This window comes from Sciurus vulgaris, assembly GCF_902686455.1.
Source record: "Sciurus vulgaris genome assembly, chromosome: 10".
Classification (NCBI taxonomy): domain Eukaryota; kingdom Metazoa; phylum Chordata; class Mammalia; order Rodentia; family Sciuridae; genus Sciurus; species Sciurus vulgaris.
The window spans coordinates 87,382,684-87,394,730 of NC_136470.1; positions in this window are offsets into that span (position 1 = coordinate 87,382,684).

Genomic DNA, 12,047 nt, shown 5'->3' on the forward strand with positions numbered 1-12,047 from the left:
TAAATTCCATTAGTATATACAACCATCCCACACCAAAAACATGCTGGTTGGGGGAAGGACTGGGGGTTGTAGCTCAGTGGTAGAGTGCCTCTGGGTTCAATCCCCAGGAGCACCAAAAAATAATTAGCTAATTAAATTTAATAAAATTCCACTGTCTTAATATGAAGGCAGAGTTCTAGGGCTCCAGTCAAGTAACTGCCATAATAACCCTTAATCTATAGGTCAGAAAGCCAACACTGATTTCAATGCTAATTTGCTAAATATGGTAAAATTCCAACAGTAAAACTCCAGCAATAAGTGCATTCCAAAATATCAACTGCCAAGAATGCAAGAACATTTTATTAAAGAAACTCATAAAATGACTGGGGTGAGCTGAGCGGATGTACTCTTAGAGATCCAGACATGGCACTTTCCAGGCCTATCTGCTCAGGTTGAGTTTGGGCACCACCTGGTGGAGACAACCTATTCTGGTTTAAATATTTTGGAATGTTTCTAAATTCCTTAGATGGCTGGGACATCCGGAACAACTACACTAATTTCAGGAATATCTTCATCAGGTAACACTATCTTATTGGCCAAATCAGGAACATTGAGTTATACTCCACCTCACAGTATCCACGGAAGCCTTTTATTGGCAAAGAACAGTCACTGCAGCTACATTTTTTAAACCTGGTACTCAGTTCATGAAGACAGTTTTTGGTGCTTTTATCAGAGAATTGTCTTCTGGATTCTTCTAGGCCATAGTAGAGATAGGTGAAAGGCTGCAAAGGAGAATCCCACTACAACATTCCCATTTCTTCAAAATTTTAGAGTCCTTTTTCTACTTGTATCAAGTAATGACAAGACATAAGAGGTATAAAAATCAATAGCTAATTATTGATAAAACTGTAATTATTTACAAAGGAAATTCTTACCTATCTAGAAAAAGCAAGACTCTATTAGAACCAACAAATTGTTCAGTAAATTTTGCTGCATACAAAATCAACCTTTAGAAACCAATCATTTCTATCAATAGCCAACTAAAGACTATAATTAATAACAAAATACTAGTTCCATAACAATAAAAAATGTAAAGTAGACAAGTGATTTTGGAGGCTGACACAGGAGGATTGCAAGTTCAAGGCCAGCCTTAGCAACTTAGCAAAACCCTCAGCAACTCTGCAAGACCATGTCTCAAAATTTAAAAAGGACCAGAGATATAGCCGTGATAGTGTTCCTGGAACCTCAATGCCAAAAATAAAACGTTGATGAAGGCATGGAAGATGGTCCCAATAAACTTAGAAACAGTTATGATCTTGGAATGGATGATGTAAGATTATAATGATATCAGTTAGGGTTTCACAAGTTAGGGTTACCTATAAATTTGATTCAATCAAAAGTCAAAAAATTTTTTAATACTGGGGATTGAACCAACGGGTGCTTTACCACTGAGCTCAATCCCCAGCTCTTTTTATTTTTTAAGACAGGATCTTGCTAAGTTGTGTAGGACCTCGATTAAATTGCTGAGGTTGGCCCTGAACTTGAGGTCCTCCCGTCTTGGCCTCCCAAGTTTCTGGGATTACAGGTGTGTGCCACCACACCTGCCTCACTTTTGTAGTTTTTTTGTTGTTGTTGTTGTTGTTTTCTTTTGTTTTTTAGGACCTCAATAAACATCCACACAAGTTATTTAGAAGAATAAAGTTTCACAAATAACTCAATTTTTTAAAAAAAGTACAGTCTATCAGTCATTATTAAACTAGAGAAACAAAACTATTAGGAGATGTATTTTAAGAAATTTAGTCATGTGGTGTGTGGTGGCACATGCCTATAATCCTGTAAGCCCAGTGGTTCTGGAGGCTGAAGCAGGAGGATCTCAAGTTCAAAGCCAGCCTCAGCAAAAGCTAGGCACTAAGCAACTCAGTAAGACCCTGTCTCTAAATAAAATACAAAATACAAAATAGGGCTGGGAATGTGGCTCAGTGGTTGAGTGTCCATGAGTTCAATCCCTAGTACCTATCACTTCACAAAAAAAAAAAAAAAAAAAAAAAGAATAAAAGAAATTTAAACACCCAGATTTGCTTTGAATTTATGATGCACCTGCTCACCCTCCCAAGTAGCTGGGATTCAGGTATGCACCATCATGCTCAGCATGTCCTTCCATTTTTAAAGACCCACTATAAACCCCCAGTAATAAAATTATTTAAAGCATATTGTTACAAGGTTGGTCAGATACACAGAACAAGAAAACTTAGAGATCGAACCATGTATATCTTAAATATACCATGTATATCTTAAATATATAAAAATCTTAATATATAATAAAAGGAAACCACAAGTTATTTACTATCCATTGTTGGGGAAACATCTACATACGTGGAGAAAAACAAAATGATCCATATCTCATACCACACACAAAAATGGACTTTAGATAAAATTTAACCTAAATGTGATACATGAAAATAGCAAGTAGAAGAAACTATAGAAAGTATTTGTAATTGATGGATAAGAAATAACTTCATAAACAAGATCTCTCAGTCCACTGGTAGACAGTTTGAGGCCTTATAGAAAGGAAATAAAAGAAGTGTTTTGGAGTCTACATCAGAAACTGAGAAGCAAGCCATGCAGTCTAAATCACAATCCCCAATTCCTGAGGCCCTGGCTGGGAATGATGGGGAAGTGTCTCAAGGAGGAAACAAAGTAAGAGATGCCTTCCTAGGAACTTCCTGGACTAAGCAGGGGAAACTGAGGAGATGGGAGGGAGGGTTTTAGGTGGTTGAACATCAAAAACTGTTTGAGATTGACCATGGGACCTCTTGCCTTGCCATGATGCTAGGATCTGAGATTTGGGTTAGCTTGTATTTTTCTCAACTCAGTCCATCCCTCTGAGTCTTCTCTAATGGTCTTAGTCCTATAAATATTCTGAAAATGATATTAACATTAAGATATTCTATTTAAATAGCAAATCAGCAAGAAAAAGCTCTCATCAGATTTTCCACATTCTCATCTCCAGTCCAGTCCAGAAAATCTGTCCCTGTACCAAATCCTATTTTCTGTGTTGTCATGATGTAAACTGCCCAACTCCTGTCTCCAAATGGATCTACAATCTGTTCGTTCTCTTCATCTCCCTTGTCATTACCATGTGGCAATGGTCTCTCCTTGGACCAACACAACAGCTTCCTAACTGTGCTCCTGACTTTCCTCCCATTTCAAATAAAAAGTGAGTCCAGTACTTTCCCTAACTAAAACATTTCAATAACTTCTTGCCTCATTTAAATAATATCTGACATCCTTTCTAGAATCCATGAAGTACTTGCTAACTAATTGTGGACAAGATCTTGCTCTCTGTGTTTCCTACTAATTCTCTGAATCCTGACAGCAAACCTAGGAAGTGGGTGTCATCATCATTCCTACTTTACAAAGGAGGCCACAAAGACATAGAGCTTAAGCTCGCCCAGGTCTCTCAAACCCTGGGAGGCAGGAGTCCACAACAAGGCAGACCAGGCCCTGCTCTCTGGCCCACAACCCCTTCAAATACCCAGCTGTGCCACTGCAACCCCTGCTCCTGGAACCTGCCATACCAACTCCCATCAGTGCCTTTGTGATCCCACTGATCCCCTGCCCAGAACATGGGTTTTCTCTGCTCTTTAAAGTACCGGGTGCTTCTCACTCTCTGGGTCTTCATAAATAGGGAATAGTAAAATAGGTCATGGTACATATTTACAGTGGAATACCATGCAACTGTTTTACGATCCAAGATACATCCGTGTGTACTAATATGCAAAGCCATTTAGCACATTTTATTTCACTTTTTTTTTTGTGGTGCTATGGACTGAACCCAAGGCATCTGGCATACCAGGCAAGCGCTCTACCACTAAGCCATATTCCCCAGCCCTTGTTTTGCATATTTTAGATTGCTGAGTGTTAAAATAAGTATGTAAAGAATTATTCTGGGTGAAAAGTATTTAATTTATAGATTTATCAAAGGTTGAGGAGGCTTCTGCAGTACTGGGGATTGAACTCAGGTCCTTGTGCTTGCAAGGCAAGCACTCTACCAGCTGAGCCATCTCCCCAGCCCCTGTACATTTTTAGTTGGAGTGAGCTCTGAGGAGTGAGACAGGATAAAAAAAGGAAGAATGGGAAATAGGATCTTCACTTTCACTTTTTGCTTTTCACATTTCTTATTGTGTGAATTTTTAAAATTCACAGTCTATATAAGTAGTATAATAATAATTCTAAGATAAAGCACTTTTGGCCTATGTTAAATGCTTGAGCTCTAAATTTTATGATTTTGATACTCTGATTTTTGCTATCTTCACCTCTTTCCTTGAAATCTCTAGGTATGTGGAGGTCTTTCATTTATTTTTCTTTTTTAAAAAAATTCCTTGTTTAAGCTAAGTTTTTCCTAAGTGCTGGGACGTTCCAAAGTCATTGATTGTTTTTACTAAATTATTTACACTATCCAGCCATAATTGGCCTATTAAATGTTTTCTGCATATCCTCTCAATCCTAAGCTATCTCACGAAAATCTGCCTTAACTAAATCTCCATATTTTTACTTCCATCTTCATAATTCCAAGCACTGAATGGATGCTCAGTCACTTTATGTACAGAAAGGCTGCACTATTACTTCTCTGAAGATACCCCTCAGCACCACCACCGCCTTGAAGATCCCACTTATTCAAAGTAAGTCTTCCTTACTTTGCTTCCTCACTCAGCTTTAAAGAAGAATGAAATTCTGGCATTTGCTGGTAAATGGATGGAGTTAGAGAATATCATGCTAAGTGAAATAAGCCAAGCCCCAAAAACTAAATGCCCAGTGTTTTCTTTGCTATGCGGAAGCTAATTCATGATAAGAGGGGTGGGACAGGGAAGACTAGAGTTACTTTATAGTAGGTAGAGGTGAATGAAGGGAGAGGAAGGGGTATGGGGGAAGGAATGCTATAGAGTGAAACAGATATTATTACCTCATATACATGTATGACTGCATGACCAATGTGATCCTGCAATATGTACAATCAGGAAAATGAGAGATTACACTCTGTCTACGCAACAAATATTAAAATGTATAAATGCATTCTACTGTCATGTACATCTAATTAGAACAAATTTTTAAAAAGGAAGTAAAGAGAAGGTTAAACAATGCGGGAGTAGCGGATATAAGGAGGAGCCCTCCCCCTGGCTCTGAGATTGAGTGCCCGAAGGAGAACCTCCTTTCTCCTCCAGAGATGAAATCCAGACCTTGTTGGACAGAGCACCGCCATAGCTTACTGGAACACTGAGAAACTGCTCTGGTGACATGCTGTCAGAACTTGATGGGAATCAGCCCCATGGACTTTTCCAGAAATCTTTCCTCCAGGTGCCAGGGAAAGCTATTCATGTGCCTCATTTACAAAGTGTCTCATTTACAAAGCCACCTGCTGTGGTTCCAGGAGAAGCTGCTCACTGCTGGGTGCCACTAGGTACTTTGTGCATGCTGCCAACTGTAGGAGCAGAACAACAGAGAAGCTGTAAATGCTGCAGGAGCCAGAGGTTTCTGCTACAAAACCCTGCTGGGAGTACACAGGGGTGAGCTGGAGGAAGCTGCCAGTAGTTAGGTGCTGCTGGTTGCCGGTGCTGCAGGAATGAGTGGGAACCCTGAAACACTGTCAGCACACTGTAGAAGCTCAGGACTGAAGAAAGTAGTGCTCACTTTTGGAGCTGGTGGCTGAGGAAGCCTCACTCTGTTGCTGCAGAAGCCTGGAAGATTCACACTAGAACCAGGAAGTAAATCCTTTCCTTTCCTCATTACAGTAATGCCAGTCCAAAGCACTATACTGACAAAGTTTCTGTGCCAATTGGCAAAGAAAAGTATTTAAAGGGCCCAGATTTGTTTTCACAGTGCAGGAAAAAAGTGTGAATTTGGAGCAACCAGCTCAATCACTGTAAGGAAGGAATGAATAAATGAACTAGGAGTAATCGGGCATGGTGGTACATGCTTATAATTCTAGCAACTTAGGAGGCTAAGGTAAGAAGATCACAAGTTTGAGGCCAGTGTGGTCAACTTCGTGAGACCGTGTCTCAAAGTAAACAATAAAGAGGGGTGCAGCACCCCTGGGTTCAACCCCCAGTACCTAAAAAAAAAAAAAAAAAAAGAGGAAAAAAGAAAATGAAATGTTTAAAAACATGGTAGTCAAAATAGTCCATGAACCCTATTTTCAAGGAACTTACAGTTTGATGTGGAAGACAGACATAAAAGCCATAATCACAGAAATATTAATAAAAATAATAATTACATATTACGATTGTTTGAGCATAATTGCTATACATAATATGATTCTTGAGGGGTGCCATTGGGTTTGTAAGGAAGAGATCTAACCTAATTCAAACCAAGAAGCTAGGCAATGTCTGAGATATGAGTGGGAGTCCAGGTTCAGGAAGTGTTCCCAGGAGGGCTGAGAATACATGGAGTTTGAGAAGCTGTGTCCTATAGTTTTGTGAACTAAAGGAAGGGAGGCAGTTAAAGAACAGATCATGTAGAAAATCACAGATGGTATTAAAGTTTTTAGTATTTGTCCTAAAAGTTATGGGAAGACATTGATGATTTCAAAGCATGTGGTACCATGACCTGATGTACATTTTTTTTCTCTCAACATCAGGAAAATGTTCAAGCCCTGTGGAGTCAATGAACACCATGCTCTAGAATCTTTTAGAGTCTACAATTAACAATTTGCTCCTGATTTAATTTTAAACTAGATCACACTGACATTTGTCTAGGCATTAAAAAGGGGAAAATTGAATTTCTTCTTCCCAGGGAGGATATAAGGAATTTTAGAGATGGCACAGCCTCGCTAATGTAAAGATTAGAACAGGATAAATGTATGTACGGAAGCACAAGGGATTGTTGCAAAATTCCAAACAACTATAAGAAAAGGGCTCTAGAATTCTTTTCTCAGGCACACCCTATTTCCCATTTCACCTTTGTGAATTATGATTCCATCTCTAAAGTAATGGTTTGAAACTTTTAATGATCCTATTTTCTCTTATTAGAACTTTAAAGTGTTTCAAGCTGTAAAAACTCCACAAATGCTAATTTGGTTTCTGACTTGCTTTGCAGCCAGGTATGGCGGCACAAGCCTTGTAATCCCTGTGACTCAGAAGGCTGAGACAGGAGGATTGAGAGTTCCCCACCAGCCTCAGCAATTTAACAAGGCCCTCAGCAACTTAGAAAAAAATAAAAACTTAGTATCAAAACATAAAAAGGGCTGAGAATGTAACTTGGTTGTAAAGCGCCCTGGGTTAAATCCCTGCACACCCCACCAACTAATAGATATGGAAAATGAAAAATCCCCAAGAAAATGTGGACTATGAAGAGGGAGTGAAAAAGAAGGTCATGCACTGACAGCCTTCATCTCCCCAAAGATTTTCCAGATGCCAACAGCAGACAGGGAGAAAGTGTTTTATTATCCCTAAAATGATAGTCTCTAAAAGGCAGTAATCCCTTTCAAAAAACAGATGCTCTCCAGACACTGTCTGCAGACCCTCAATCCAGAAGGTTAAATTCCTAAGCCCTCAAACTGACGCTTTGACTTATTAATAGAACACATCCCAGAATCCTGAGTGCCCAAGAAATATCGATATGCTCACTAGACCCCCCCACCACCACAATAACCTATATAAACCCAGTCCCTTTCTTTGTTCAGTGGCTCATTTTCCTCTAGGGAAGTGGATCCACAGATGCCATTTCATCCCTGCATCCCCTGTTCCTGTGTGAAGCTTCATTTCCGAGTAAACAGCTGAGATGATTCGTGAGGTTTGCGTCCTGCCTGGTCTTTTTGTGCTAACACCAACAAAACAAAACAAGTAGTTTGCAATACTACAGATAAGTGAGAGATGGAAAAGGAAAATATAAGTTTTAAAAACATGAGCTGTGTTAACTAATTAGATACGGAGAGGAACGTAGAAGAATGTTTCCAGCAGAGACTTTTGGAGGGCACGTAGATTTAAAACAATGAGTTGGCTGGGCTGCGCTGTGGGGTGAGTCTGTAATCCCAGCAAATCTGAAACAAGAGAAGCACAAGTTCCAGACCAGTCTGGGCAACCTATGGAGACCCTGTTTCAAAAAAAAAAAACAAAAAAAAAACAGGAGCCAGGCGCAAGGGTGCTGCCCTGTAATCTCATCTACTAGGAAGTCTGAAGTAGGAGATTCATGAATTTGAGACCAACCGCAGCAACTTAGTCAGGTCCTAAGGACTTAGTGAGACTCTCTCTCAAAATAAAAATAAAAAGGGTTGCTGGGGATGTGGCTCAGTGGTAAAGCTGGGTTCAATTCTCTGTACCAAAAAAAAAAAAAAATTAAACAAACAAAACAACAACAAAAAGAAGGTTGAGCCAGGTGCAGTGGCACATGCCTGTAATCTCAGCTGCTTTGGAGGATGAGGCAGGAGGAACATGAGTTCAAAACTAGCCTCAGCAGCAACTCAGTGAGACCCTGTCTCTAAATAAAATTACCAAAAAAAAAAGGGTTGGAGATGTAACTCAGTAGTTAATGAAACCTGGGTTCAATACTCAGTACCAGAAAAAATTTTAAAAAGAGTTAAATTTTGAACAAGTTAATTTTTAGAAGCCTCTAAAATGTCCAGGTAAATATTCCAACGGGTAACAGGATTTTTTTTTTCTTTCTTTTTTCTTTTCTTTTCTTTTTTTTTTTCTTCCCAAGAATTGAATCTAGGGCCTGTGCATTACAGGTTCTACCACTGAGTACGCCCCTTTTAAAGCTTTTTACTTTGAGAAAAGGACTCATTAAGTTGCCTGGGCTTACTTAGAACTTGTGATCCTCCTGTTTTAGCCTCCTGAGTTGCTGGGATTACAGGTGTGTTCCACCATGCTTGGTAGCAACTGGAATTAAGCATGGATATGAGGAGGGTGTTCAAAGCTGTAAATAAAAATACTGACCAAAGCATATAGGGCCCTAATTGAAACTGAAAGTAGACAAGGTATGCTCTGTAGAGTATGTAAGAAAGGAGGACAATTGTCACCTCGAGTCATCACAAATCAGTATATACTGATACTGTTCCAGATGACCAAGCAAGAATCAAATTGCCAACTTTTAAACCTCAATAATAAAGAGATAAGAAACCCAATAATAAAAAGATAAGTAAACCAAAATTAGGCAAGTATCAGAACAGACATTTCTCCAAAGAAGATCTAAAAATAGCTAATAAACACATGAAAACATCATCATTACTATTATGAAAGAGATGCAAATCAAAACCACAATGTGATACCACTTCACATCCATTAGGATGGTGATAGTTGTGTGTGTGTGTGTGTGTGTGTGTGTGTGTGAGTATGGACATATGTGCAAACACATACATGTATATTATAAAGTACAAAATAAGTACTGGTGAGACTTGAGCAAGTTGGAAGCTTCATACATTGCAGGGTAAAATTAAAAATGAATGACGCCACTGTGAAAAACTAATTTAACAGTTCCTTTGTGTTAGGGTAACTGGTGCAAATATTCACACAGCTCTGAGTTCAAGCAAAGGTCTATTGACAGAAAAAGTCTGCCAGGCTGCCCCTCTGCAAGGCACAGCAGCCTGTAAGAAAAAAACTTAACTATATATAGTCTTGTACAATGAAGTAGTTAAAAAATAATCTGTCTGGCCCTGTGATTGTTACTTGATGTCTTTGCTGTGGTTTCAGTAGTTAGGGATTCTTTTGGGGTGGGCCTACCAGGAAGGTTGTGCCTGGGTAGGCAGGTGCTGATTTTCAAAATGGAGTTACTTTGGCCTGAGGTCCTAACACTTTGCACTCACCAAGGGGTGAAACCACTGTGTTTGTTTACACTAACAATTCCACTGCTAGATGTATACTCCAAAATGAAAAATGCTCAAAAACTTATACATGAATGGTCATAGCAGCATTAATTATACTAACTAAAAAGTGGAAACTATCCAAAAGTTTATCAAGATGAATGGATAAATAAAATGGAACATATTCACATTATAGAATATAATTTGAGAATAAAAAGGAGGAATGACTTACTGGAACATTCAACAACATGGATGAACCCTTAAAACATACTGAATGAAGGATGTCAGTTACAAAGAACTATAAATTATGTCATTTACAAAAACTATTCAGAATAGGTAAATCTATACAGAAAAATCTATCCATACATTGCTGATAGGACTGCAAATTGATGCAATCACTCCAGAAAGCAGTATGGAGATTCCTCAAAAAACTAGGAATGGATTACTATTTGACCCAACTATCCCAATCCTTGCTTTATATCCAAAAGATTTAAAATCATCATTCTACAGTGACACAACCACATCAATGTTTATCACAGCTCACTACACAATAGCTAAGCTATGGAACCAATCCTGGATGCCCTTCAACAGATGAATATATAAAGAAATTGTGGTAAATATACACAATGGAGTATTAGTCATAAAGACATTTGTAAGTACATGGATGACCTGGAGACTATCATGCTAAGTGAAATAAGTCAATCCCCAAACACCAAAGGTTGAATGTTTTAGCTGATATGTGGAAGCTAACCCACAATAAGAGGCAGGGGGAGAACAGATATTCTGTAGATTAAGCAAAGGGGAAAGAAGAGGAGATAGGAAAAGGAAAGACAGAAGAATGAATCCAAAATAATTTTCCTATGTTCTTATATGAATATACTACAGTGAATCCCACCATCATGTACATCCATAAGAATGGGGGTCCTAACCAGAATTAAATATAACCCATGCTTGTACAATTATGTCAAAATGAATTCTACTGTCATGCATAACTAAAAAGAACCAATTAAAGTTTTAAAAAAAAATCTGTAGAGGGATACAAATGTTCAGGGGGATAGAAAATGACTGAGTACAGACTTCTTTTCAGTGTTTGACACTGTTGTAAAATTGATTCTGATGATGGTTGTACCATTCTTCAATATACTAAAAACCATGATCTGTAGACTTTAAATGGGAGGAACTGCATGGTGAGTTATATCTTTCTTAAATTTTTTTTTTGTTTCTTTGTATGAGTTAGATCTTTATAAAGCTGTTTTTCTTTTTACAAAGTCAAATGCTCTTTACAAATAAGAATTAAATTACCTCACCAGTCATGTTTTGTTTTGTTTTAATGGATGAGGATTACTGAAGTATAGAAGTTAAGATCAGGTACCTACTTCCAAATTGGGCTATTCCCACCGTACCCAGCATATGTTTTTGGTCAGTGGCTGTACTGGGTGTGCTATGTCATTAACTTAGACCAAATACATTTGTCTTTCCATGATGTCAGAATGTATTGAATAGCAATAAATTTGCAGGCTACACCACTTTCATCAGTGGCAATTGTGAGTCACCTGATAGTCATAGCCAGGTACTCACAGCTCTTTTATTCTAATTTTTAATATCTGCTAACACTTAACTCACATATCACACTTTACACAATTATATATATGTAAGCATATGTGTGTGTATATATATAATATTGCATATATACAGACATTATTATACATATATTATAGAAAAGTTAAGAAAGGGTTAAGGCAGTCAATAGGGGTTCAGGAGGTTGAACTGAGAGCAAAGGCAGAGAACAGATATGAATGTAAAAAGTCACACTAGATGGTCAAATAAGATTACCAACTTGTTCAGGGAGCAGAGCTGTCAAAGCACAGGAACTTATTCTAGGCCAAGGTCTGGAAGGATGATAGTTTCAATGTCAGCTTGAGACATCAGTTTGGAGTGGGACTTGCATGGTTGTCACAGGCAGGAAATAAACTTACTCTTCTAAAGCCTGAGAACAGAGAGTCACGGGTTCGTTGCTATGGCAACTTTCCTGAGCAAGGCTCATGATGAACTACTAAGTGATAGGATCAAGGTGCCACCATGTCCACTCTCAGCATGCTTCACCTTTTACAGGTCTTGAGTGAAGGGGTTGCATCATTTGGTGTCTGATGTGTCCCATAAACTCATGGTTCTAATTTTTTTCTTTTTTCTTTTTGTACTGAGGATTTAACCCAGAGGCACTTTCACTGAGCTACATCCCCAACCCTTTTTGTTTTTGATACAGGATCTCACTATG